Raw genomic sequence first — 12,891 nt, 5'->3', positions numbered from 1 at the left:
AAAATCTATAGACAAATTCTTCTATGAAGATCATCAAGGACAAAAGTTTCAGTTGATTTCTACAAGTCAAAGCCAAAAGCCGACAAATCCCAAAGTGTTCAATCAATTGCATGTGACCAAGCTCACATATCCATATCGAGATATAGACTGTAATGAGTACCAATAGGTTCATGACCTTGTACAAGCCCCTACAAATGCTAAACCTGAAGTTAAAGACTATATGAAGATGATGCAAAGCCTCAAGTTACCAGAACAGGTGATAGATAGGACAAAGCCAATGGAAGCTATAGTCTAAAAAGCTATACAAAGGTCACCACCAAAATCTCCTCCGAAGAGACAAATTCTACCAGAAAGTACAGTGGATCGATTAAGATCAAGGGTTACCCAAATGTAGGTGGACAATTCTCAATAGTTGCAATCAAAAGATACATTATTACAATAAAATGAGCCAACATCAATGGAAGAAAGTGATCAAGACAAAGCCAATGTAGAAAAAGCTCAACCCATGAACACCGCCACCACAAAAGTGCTCAATATAGAAAGAAATCTTGAGAAGATCAGGTGCAACATCACCAGTGAAAACAAAGAAAATATGTCAAGTGAAGTAAAACTAGATTTTTAGTTAGACAAGAACCTCATGTCTTTTTGCACTTCAAAAACATGTGGCCAACCACATGTGAGATCGAGGGAAGATAGACATGCTCATAACCACCCAACCTACCTATATATAGTCCCCTGGACCTTTGGCTCTTAGCTACATATAGGCCCTGTACCACATGTGTATCTAGAGTTGACCCTTGGCCTTTACCTTAGGCTTGACATTATTCCCCCCTTGGAGAAGAGTTTTTGTCCTCGAAAACAAGAGTGGTGATACACTAATGTTTTCCATAGTCACATCCTTGATGGATCCAGTTGTTTGCTTGATCAGATTAGTAGGAGGTTGAATGAAAACAAGATTAACATCTTGATTTTCCACATTGTTGTCCAGTTTCAACCATCATGTGTTACCAGCTCCTATCCAACGTAGTATGTAGACTCTATTTAGAATGCATACGAGCATGCTAAACAAGCTATCACAAGAAAGATGTACCCAAAAGAGTACCTCTTTTCACTTTTCATAAAGTAACTGGCTGACTTAACTTATCAAAAAATATAAGCCCTTGACTCATTCTCAATTTTCATCAGTAGAGACAACCCCACCATAACTAGTGTTCAAGGTTGAGAACCTAACTTAAACATGAAGCTCCAACTAGAGCAATCAATGCTTACTAATTGGATTGCTTGGTGCTAACTTATGCACTTTGCATATCCTTTAGCCCAAGATTACACTATGTAATCTGCCTATCCCCTTGGATACTGATAGTACGAAGGTGTGATTCCCCCCGGTTTACAGAAAGTCTTCCAGAATGACTTGTAAATAGGGATCATTGTTCCTTACAACATTGCTGAGAAATAAAAAATGTGATGAATAACCATCATGGTTAACTTGAAAGATCCACAAGCACCCAAACCGAGCCATGACCTCTACCCGGACCTCTATTGGTGACTGGTAGATCCAAAGGTAATCTCATAGAGATATTGCACATAGAGTGCAAAATGCTTCATAATCAATTAATGTGATGAATATGCATACCACTTTAAATCAGTTTATGCTAAACAGTAGGGCCCATAACACCTAGTGTGCATGCATTTAGAAAAAAACATATCCGAACCTGTATATCTATGATCATCCTTGCCAATACTGATGGCAAATGTGATGCTCCTAGTACACATTAAAGAGGAATGTAAATAGTTCTAAAAAGAAACTAAAATACTTTCTATTGAAATCATTTGCAAGCCTTGCTAAAATGTTTGAGCCATAATAGAAGGTGAAACATCAATCACTTTGAGATACAAACAAACATTTCAGCAAGGCTTGCAATCATTTTCAAGCCTTGCTGAAATGTTTGAACCATAATAGAAGGTGAAACATCAATCACTTTGAGATACAAACAATGAAACCTTTTCATTAACAACTCATAGCTTTGCTATATGCATAAACAACCATCTATTAATGTTATTTAGCAGCACTTGTACCTTAACAAGTCATTCAAAGTATCCAACAATTTTTTGCCACCCACTAAAATTGTTCCTGACACATCGTGTTGAAAACGGTCTATAAAACGGAATCAAAAAATGCCTAGGAACTTTGTCATGACACATACTTGAAATAGTGGGCACAAAACAACAATACAATCGCTTGCCTTTCAACCGATTTTTCTCCATGAGAACACGAAGAGTGACAAGATGATCAATGGTACTATGGCATCGACAAAAACCCGCTTGTCCCTTTGCACGCTTGTCATTATCTTCAACCCAATCACTCAATTTCATCTCCATTATGCACCCAAAAAACTTTCCCATAAGAGGCCCAATCATTATAGTCCGGTAGTTGTTTACATTCTTTACATCCCCTCCTTTATGCAAAGGCTTAACCCAATTAGTACTCCAATCATAAGGCATACCATGTTGAAGTGCAAGGTTGAAAATATCACACATCTACTCATGGGTAAAATCTCCCATCCATTTGATCATCTCCAGCTTGATACCTTGAAGATCTCCTGCTTTGCGAGTGGCCAGCTTTTCAAGCCCACCGCATACATCCTCAATAGTAGAAAGAGAAGGCATACATGGGAGTGAACCATAAAATGACATTTTTTCAGTATTTTCTTACTCATATAATTGCCTACAATGTGTGTACATATCCACAAGACTCAAGTTACCAAAATTCTTAGCCCGCTTACCCCTCAAGTTTCTCCAAAATCTTCCACATGCATGTGCCATTTCTTGGATTTGAAAAATTTGTTTCTTTACTTCCCATCTTCTTCTCTTCTTTTGAATCAATGCCTTGTATGTATGCAAATGACTTTGATAGTTGTCTTTGTCCATAGTTGCATCAAGCTTTATCAAGGACTTTTGAGCATCTTGATATTCTTTATCAAACCACCTTTTGCGTGATCTATCTTTGTTGATACCATGGATATGCTTTATAGCAAAGCATTCTTCGGCACAAGAACAAATAAATTTTTTGAAAGCTTCCCATTTAGTTTCCAATGGTGCATCATATTGAAGCTTCTTCATCCATAAATTTTGCTCAAACATTTCAATGTACAGTAATGCCCGTTTGAAATCCATACAGAGTGATAATTTGTCTTTCCATTGGCTGACATTATCATGCTTAGTTGCTTCCCCACATGAAAGGTCAATACATAAGGTGTGATGGTTGGATTTTGGGGTCCATTGGCCAAACATAAAACTCTTTATGCGATACATGATGGCTTCGGAGAGTAGCATATAGTCAAGCACACTATCCCCATTATGTCTCCTTCATGTAAATCCATTGGTTCCACTCCACAAAGATATACCATTGGCAATGAGCATACCCGTGCTATTACACATGTGTAAAAGTAACATTCCATAGTAATTTGGATCTTTCTCATCCATTAAAGAATGATCATAGAAGTGAACTTCCTCCAACTCCCTTGAAATGTATGGCATATCAAATTGTTGAGTATCATGTTGCAATGTTTTTGAGCGAGCATTCATATCCCCAAATACAATAACATCACCTTCACCTTTGAAATAAGCAATGTCCTCTTCTAAATCAAAAAGTGGATGGATCTCTGTCCATTCAAGCATAAAAGGGAGAATCATGATGAGGAATGTAGCAACCGGCTACAAAAATGGGTGCTCTTTTTGGTGTCATAATTTTCATCCATACAAAACGTTTGTACTTGTCATCTTTCACAATTGATACAAAATCTTCCAATCCTTTCTTAACCATACATGCTACCCCTCCTTGTCCTCTTCGTTGCTTAAGATTCTTTGACCACATCAATGAATGTACATTGTGATTATCCAAGCCATTAATCCTTTGTGTATCATGCTCCCAAGTTTTGACAAGAAGTACAACATCGGCTTTGCTTGCTAGTTCATCAATGACAACCCTAGAATTCCATGGCTTTACATCAATGCGTAGAGGGCTTCATGCTCTTTGATTGAGGCTATAGATCACCCAAATCGGAGTTTGGATGAAGAAGTTATGATCAAAAGATTACGCCATGCATTCCATGCAAAGCCTTCCTCCCTTATGCATAGCTCTCTCCTCCATCGAGCTCTGATACCAATGTGAGACCGAGGGCAGATAGACATGCTTGTAGCCACCCATCCTGCCTATATATAGGCCCCTGGCCCTATGGCTCTTAGCTACATATAGCCCCTGTAGCGCATGTGTATCTAGAGTTTACCCTTGACGTTGGCCCATCCTACCTTAGTCCTGACACCACAACTAGAAGATGCTCCTGAATTCATGAGTATATCTGGAAACAAACGCGAAAAATATTGGGGAATCTTCTCCACCGCCATTCAAATAGGCTCATAGATCATCACATCCCAATTCCACGTGATCATAGCAAAGGATATACAAATTGACATCATAGTGGGAATTCCAATGGCCCAAAAGATGTTAGAGATATGGACTTCAAACATGAGGGAGTCATCACAGACAACAAAGAATGAAGACCAAGACTGGTCACTTGCGGGCGATAGCACAAAGTCCTCAAGCACAGTTAGGATGGAGACCGATTCCAAACAAAGCTCCATCTCACTTAACCTTACAAGAGTTTAAAGCAAATCAGGCATCAAGAAGTGCAGATCAAACAGAGAAAACAGAACCACAAAAGCTATTGAGCAGAGAATGTCACCAAGACAAGAAAGTAAGGAAGATAAAAATTGCAGACACCCAAGAAGCAATAGGAAGTCCAAAGATCCATACATTCCCTATTTTTACTTTTTTATTTGGAGCCACGATTGAGGAGATATAATCAAAATGGTGGACCCCGACATCATGCAGGGACAACCCATTTCAAAATTTTCCGATTCATGTTCACAATAGCTCTTCTCTTTCTTGTGCAACCTTTGGGGGTTCCCTTCACATAATAGGGGACCTCTTGTTCCTTGAAACCATTCATGAGGGAGTGAGAGGATCGATGCCTAATTATATTTAGCCATAAACATAGGCCTAAGCCTACACTTTCTCTTAGAGGAAGACTAGTCAATCTTGTAAGCTATCCTTGAAAGATCAACTCTAATCAAAGAAGGTCTTGAACTTTGTGCATCAATCTAAGCTTGAATTATTCCCTTTTCTTCTCTCTCTATCAAATTAAATGGTGAATAACTGCCAAAGAGTTTGTCAAGTAAGATGTGTTTTACTTTGATATTTTGTCGGTTTCTTGTTGTTGTCTTTTTCATCTCTAATCCAACATATATCTCTAATTTCATGTAATGGAAATGGCCTATGAACTTAGAGAATAGAGGAATTAAGAGAATTAAAGTGAGCAACTTTGAGAGCATAGAGGGTGAACTTAATTGGTAGTAGCAACTCAATCATAACACTTAATTAACTAGGCATGATCAATACTTTGCAAGAGAGAGAGAGTTTAGAGAATATGACAATAGTTGAGGACCGGATTTATGTGGAGCCGGTCCCCCCTCCAAAAGGCATTTGTTTTATAGATTCTCTCATTAAGAGAGACTTGGTACAATACAATCTTTGTGTTCCTTGAGACCTCTTTGGCAGTATGAAGGTGGAAGCTTCATATACCAAGCTTTTGCATAATATCAATAATCAATCTTAGCTTGAAAACAATCAAGAACTTGTGAACATCATTAGTCTTTGTGTTCCGTATCATTTCAGTGCATGAAGATGTATATTTTTATGCATCAACTTGTGCCTAAAGCAACAATTGATCTACCTTGTAATACAATTAATCTACTTGCATAAGTAACTAATCTACTTGCAATAAACCATTAGCCTTCTTGCAAAAAGCATAACATGCACTTTGTAGAAAGCATTAACTATCCCAAGCCTCAGTCCCAAGACCTCAAACACCTTCGAAGGTGGAGAGAGCTAGCAGGAAATCAGGGTAGGGAAGAGGAAGAGGAAGTATTCCATAGGAGAAAGACATAATTCCTCACTTATCATCACTCTTCTTGCTTAGAATACATAATAGAATAGTAATGAAGATGGAGAATATGGAAAGCTTAAGCATTGAAGCATATCTCTTGGTTGGATTTGCATTCCATAGCCAAGATTGTTGGTGTAGGCTCTCCACTTCTCAAGGATCTTGGAGAAGGAGATGGAGCTCTTGCACCTTGCATAGCACACAATGAGAGTGTTTGTGAGTGTGTGTGGGTGAGTATATCCCCTAGGCAACCCCCTATCTTGCTTGGGTCGAACCCCCCTTGTAGCTCATGCTTGAAGCTCATTGGACCCCTCCAAGCCTAGCCAATCATAAGCAGGAGGCATTACAAGCAGCAAGGGTAGCCTTGAGACAAGTGTCCCCCTTTCCCCTTTGAGAGAGAGGACTTGATAAATGCAAAATCAATTAATTAAATCCCCTAAGTTATCATTGGACCCCTTGGGTGGCCAACCAATAGGCTTTAGGCACACCATGAGGGAAACATGAGGAGGAACTTGACAAGTGTCCCTTTTGCTTTCTTTGTACCATGCATGCCTTGTGTGAGTGTGTGGGTGTTCTCTCTCATCCCCCCTCATGTAGGGCTCGCCCCCTCCTTGTAGGGATTGAATCTTTGACTTTTGACACCTCAACCCCTCATGCATAGGCCTAGTTCCCACCACAAGCTTGGCCCTTAAGCACTTTAAGCTTGGGCTGGGTTCTCACCTCAAGTGCAACCCTAACATCTCAAGCATGTCAAGCACCTCAAGCATCTCAAGCACCTCAATCATCAAGCACCTCAAGTACCTTAGTCATCAAGCATGACAAGCAGAACAAGAACCTCGAGCTGGGTCGGGTTCCCGCGCCTCAAGCTGTGCCTCAAGCTCATCAGCCCTAGCTTACCTAAGGCCAAAGGACTTTTACACACATTATTGGAGGTATTCAATGAAGCTAACCCTAAGGTCTTATGCTCCATTGGTTAGCCTTGCTCTTTGATAGACCATCTCTCATTTGGGCTCCTTTACCATTGGCCCCGTGTTGAGATAGATCTATAAGCACATGTCTATATCTTAACCCTTGTTTCTGTTTATTCTCCCACATTAAGTGATCAGTTTAATATGAGAAAATAATTTGGGTTGGTTAGATATTAGTTTTTATGACATTAATTCTCTCTTGAAATCATAGTCGTCCTGGACTATGAGGTAGAGATGGTAAAGTCTCACCCGTTAGTCCATCGGTCTTAGCGGGTAGAGGATCCATTTTTACCCTACGACATCATTCCAGAGTGGATGACTAATCCACTTGGTGCTTGAGAGACATGTTCTGTCGCAAGCATGTCTGCTCTTTTTAGTCCATATCATACTTCCAAAGTAGAGTGACAAGTTCTACTTGGTGTTTGGGAGACGTAGTCACCACAAACATGATCCTAAATATGCATACTTCTTAAAATTTGTGCACGAAACATAAAAAGAGAGTCTTATAAGACAAAAACATGGATCATTTAAAATACATTTCTTTTACATTTTCTTACTCTTTTGTGTCATTGTAAGCATCATTAAGAGGGTTCATATTATCCTGAAGCTATGTTCTTTGCATGCATTTAGCATCTTTGAAAGGATAATTCTTAACTTAAATAAGATACTGTCAGTAATATTACCATTTCTTAATACCTTGTGTTCCTGTCAAAGGATGAACTTGGGTTGGAGCTCGTTTACTTCATCCTCGATCTCTAATGGGTGTACATATATTGCCTCTATTGGTGGCTCTCCTTAATAAGGTTTGAATAGGCTCTCATGAAAAATGATATATATGAGCCAATAGTTGGGCAACTTTAATTGTTTAGTAAGACCCAAAGAAAGATTTCTTTTTCTTTAAAGGATAAGGCTCTTTTATGCCTAATGGAAAGAGCCTCTTTTGCCTAGCTAATAGATGGATATAGCCTGTTTAATCTTCTAAAAAGATTCGTTTTGATCTCGGCTATACTCCTTTTCAATGAAGATCTTCCCAGGTACCTTAAGCTACAAGGGACTTTTGGATCTTCCGTCTTTAGCCTCGAAAGGTACTTTCCCCTTAGAAGTATGTCCATGTTATTAGAGAAATACTGGTGTTAGGGTAAGTACTTCTCCCATTTTGAGCATTGATCTACCTCGAATCACAAGCTTTTAGTAGATCAAGGATCATTAGTTTTGTGATTTTCCTTTTGGCCATCGGTTGGAATAGTAGGCCAACATAAGAGGGTTACTCTAGTTCTGATAGAGACTCTATCAAAAATTAGTGGTCATGGTAGGATTTCTATCCGGCATAATTAGATGTTGGCAAGCTATGGTCCTTCTATCATACTTCATCTTTTGGTATACCATACATCTTGAAACATACTCTTGTATGTTCTCGTTTCTTGGTAAGCCAATACAAGTATGCTTTTACTCCTAGCAGAGTAAATTCAAATTCTTCTTTGCCTTGCATATGGGAGGAGCATGGGAAGTGAGGAAGATATAGCCTATTGAGGTATGAAAGATAACCATCCTCTAACGTGAGTGGTTCTTTTTCTTGCATTTGTAAAGGCTATTATTATATCCCTAAAGCCTGGGTTAGAAGCATATTTAACTATCATAAAATATAGTTCATTGTAAGTTGCTATTGATATCTTATCTACCCTTGGCCATCGGGAAAGTGCATCGGCTACATGTTTGTGCTTGCCAGCAATGTGAGCAATGTAAAATTTAAATTGCAAAAAGAAATTTTCCCACCTCATTTGATTGTCGAAGAGCTTGGTTTGTATCATGGATGGAGTCCGCAAGAAGTACTTCCATGTGTCAACGGCATGTAAAATAGCTCGTAGTTCCTTTTGTATATGTCCAACATTCGCTCATTGGATTTGAGTCTTTAAATCTTGTATTCTACGGTATTCCCTTCTTGAAGCAGATTTTTGCTTGAAGGCATGCATCCATAAATTACATTGGACCTCAAATAGCTTTGAGAGATCCTGTAGTGTAAGCATAAGTTGAGAGATAAGTTTCTCTTTGAACTTTTCAAAAGTATTTTTCTCTCTTTGTAGTCCATGTACACCTAAGGTTCTTTTTTGTTAAGTCATGTATTGGACCTTCTATAAGCATGAATTTTTCCTATGAAGCATCTCTAGTATGCACTCATACCTTTAGAGCTTTGCAACTCATGTAGACTCCTTGGATTAGGCCATCTTTTTATTACCTCTACCTTTTGTGGATCCATACAAATACCACCTTTAGAGATAATGTGACCTAATTATTGAATCTCTTTAAAAAAAAATCCACTTTTCTTTTGGTTAGAGGAAAGCCTAATCTCTCTCAAAACTTACCAGTTCATGCTATTGCCTTTTGAACTCCTCTTGTGGAGCTTATAAATCTCAATAAGGAGGCTTATTAGGCAGTGAGCTTCGTGGTAAAAGCTACATCTCATGGTCATTGTCCCCTCATTGTGGAGATAGCTCACTGGGGTATCATCAATAAAAACATTTTGGAATCCATTTAGGAATGTAGAAAATTCTAATTCCTCTTGATTCCCCGTTTTTTTTTTTGTTATTGGTTGAAACATTGAATTCATTTACGAACTTTTCAACAAAAATCATGTATATGAATATAAATATTTTCATTAACTTACGAAAAGCATGCATATTTACATGGTATAGGATGCTACCCGACTCATAAACATGTATGTACATATCTCCTAGCTTAGGAAAAACAAAAGCCTTTTTCTATGAGCATCCTCTTTTAGAGTTTCCAGCATAGAAACTCAAGGCGGCTTGTTGCATGCATTTCTTTGGGGACAAGCATGATATACATGCCTTTCTTGTCCACACTTGTAGCATTTGTTATCCTTACGATAACACTCTAGCTCTGTTGGAGAGAGTCTATTCTTACTTTTGTAGAATCCTTTCTCCTTAGCTTTGTTATCGGTGTTGCTAGAGTTGCCTTTGGAGGAATTTTGAGAATTATTCCTTCCTCTAGGCTCATTTTGATCCTTCACTTCCATGGGCTTATATTTTCTCTTAACCCCTTGCTGGAAATTGATTTGAGAGGCGACCATAGCATGGTGTATGACCGCCGATATGGCATTAGGCCTTTGTGAGTTAATATACTCGGCCATCTCGTCAAAAGACCGGCACAAAATTGTTGCTTTTGCTCCTCAAAGCCTATCTTTTTGTAGACACTGGCTTTGAGAAGTAAATCCCAAAACTTATTTACATACTTCTTGATAGACTCGTAGGGAGAGAGTTTCAAGATTTTCCATTCCATGATGACATTGTCTTTGGTGTTTCTTGCCAAAATTTGTTTCATGATGGAGGCTCTTAAAGCCTTCCAGGTCCTTGGAGCTTTCCTTTGGGCTCGTAGGCTAGCCCACCATTGACGAGCGGAGCTCTGAAAATGCATAGATACCTGACGCAGTTTAGAGGACTCCATGAAGTACTCATCACCAAAGGCCACATCAAATTGTTGGATGAAGGCCAAGATCTTGTCCGTAGCACCAAAGGTGCCATCATAGGTAAAGAAAGTGGTGTTCTTTCTTCCTCCTTGAACTTCTTCAGCTTCTTGGACCTTCTCCATACTGGATAGGACTTGCGATGGCCTTTCCTTTCGGGCTGTTTGAGAGAAGAGCCACTACCTTCATTGGAATATGAGGAAGGTGATGAAGATGGAGAAGAGTGTGACCTCTTTCTCTCCTTTTCCTTCTTTTGGTACTTCTCTTCCTTTTTGTGACAACGAGGAGGAGAACTTTGCGGAAATCTTTCCCTCTTGGGGGGATTTGGAGATTTTTGAGGCTGCTGTCATCTTGGAGCCACATCTTCGGAAGTATTGGGAGACTCACTTCTTTCTCCTTCCCTTGGAGTAGTAGAGACTTCACCTCTCTTCTTGGATGGAGGTAAGCCCGCTAGTAAACGTTTAAGCGCTTCGTATGGGTTCTCCTCTACTCTCACCATAGAGAGCCCTCTCTTGGAAATCTCTTGAAGAGACTTCTCAGGTGCTCTCTCTTTTGGGGGAGTTTGGAGAATCCCATAACTATGAAGTTGCTGGAAAACTTCACCTTGTAGGGGTGGGTTTGCCATAGCTTGTTGCAGCTTAGAAACAAGACAATTGATAAACATGGGAGCATCATCATTAGCACCTTCATGTGCAAAATCACAGTTATCAATATTCGCTCTACTCTCTTGATTATTATCAGCCATGTTAACAAAATTTATGTATGTAGTTAATATATGCTTTGGAAATTCAAAACCTTAGTTGCCACTCCTCTTAGCCTTTGAAAATCGGCTCTTAAGTATCTACACCCACGGCTCAAAGTGGTTAATTATAGAGGGTACAGGAGTAGGTCTAACATAGCAGAGTTGCTAAGGGCTAGCTCCTTTCGGACTTCTTATGGCTCGAAAATGGTAAATCCGTAGGCAAGTCTAAAAAGACTCCATTATTAAGTCCAAAGCTCCCGAGGTGTGCACCATGCCCCACATACTGGGCTCAAAAAAACCAATAATAGATCCCAGTTCCACTTACCCTAATATAATTAACAACATCAACCATTTATAGGCTACTTAAGGACCTCTCTTCTTCAGCAAGAAAAGAGAAACCAAATGCTCTGATACCAATGTAATGGAAATGGCCTATGAACTTAGAGAATAGCGGAATTAAGAGAATTAAAGTGAGCAACTTTGAGAGCATAGAGGGTGAACGTAATTGCTAGTAGCAACTCAATCATAACACTTAATTAACTAGGCATGATCAATACTTTTGCAAGAGAGAGAGAGAGTTTAGAGAATATGACAACAGTTGAGGACCGGATTTATGTGAAGCCGGTCCCCCCTCCAAAAGGCATTTGTTTTATAGATTCTCTCATTAAGAGAGACTTGGTACAATACAATCTTTGTGTTCCTTGAGACCTCTTTAGCAGTATGAAGGTGGAAGCTTCATATACCAAGCTTTTTCATGATATCAATAATCAATCTTAGCTTGAAAACAATCAAGAACTTGTGAACATCATTAGTCTTTGTGTTCCCTATCATTTGAGTGCATGAAGATGTATATTTTTATGCATCAACTTGTGCCTAAAGCAACAATTAATCTACTTGCATAAGTAACTAATCTACTTGCAATAAACCATTATCCTTCTTGCAATAAGCATAACATGCACTTTGTAGAAAGCATTAACTATCCCAAGCCTCAGTTCCAAGACCTCAAACACCTTCGAAGGTGGAGAGAGCTAACAGGGAATGAGGGTAGGGAAGAGGAAGAAGAAGTATTCCATAGGAGAAAGACATAATTCCTCACTTATCATCACTCTTCTTGCTTGGCATACATAATAGCATAGTAATGAAGATGGAGAAGATGGAAAGCTTAAGCATTGAAGCATAGATCTTGGTTGGATTTGCATTCCATAGCCAAGAGTGTTGGTGTAGGTTCTCCACTTCTTAAGGAGCTTGGAGAAGGAGATGGAGCTCTTGCACCTTGCATAGCACACAATGAAAGTGTTTGTGAGTGTGTGTGGGTGAGTATACCCCCTAGGAAACCCCCTAGCTTGCTTGGGTCAACCCCCCCTTGTAGCTCATGCTTGAAGCTCATTGGACCCCTCCAGGCCTAGCCAATCATAAGCAGGAGGCATTACAAGCAGCAAGGGTAGCCTTGAGACAAGTGTCCCCCTTTCCCCTTTGAGAGAGAGGACTTGATAAATGCAAAATCAATTAATTAAATCCCCTCAAGAATCTCAATAATTAAGCACCTCAAGCATCTCAAGCACCTTAATCGTCAAGCACCTCAATCACCTTAGACATCAAGCATGACAAGCAGAACAAGCACCTCGAGCTGGGTTCCCGCGCCTCAAGCTCAGCCCTAGCTTACCTAAGGTCAAAGTACTTTTAGACACATTATTGGAG

Source organism: Adiantum capillus-veneris, chromosome 8 (genome assembly GCF_014529385.1).
Source record: "Adiantum capillus-veneris isolate H3 chromosome 8, ASM1452938v2, whole genome shotgun sequence".
NCBI lineage: Eukaryota > Viridiplantae > Streptophyta > Polypodiopsida > Polypodiales > Pteridaceae > Adiantum > Adiantum capillus-veneris.
The sequence above is the reverse complement of the archived record's forward strand: the minus strand, read 5'-3'. Positions refer to the sequence as shown.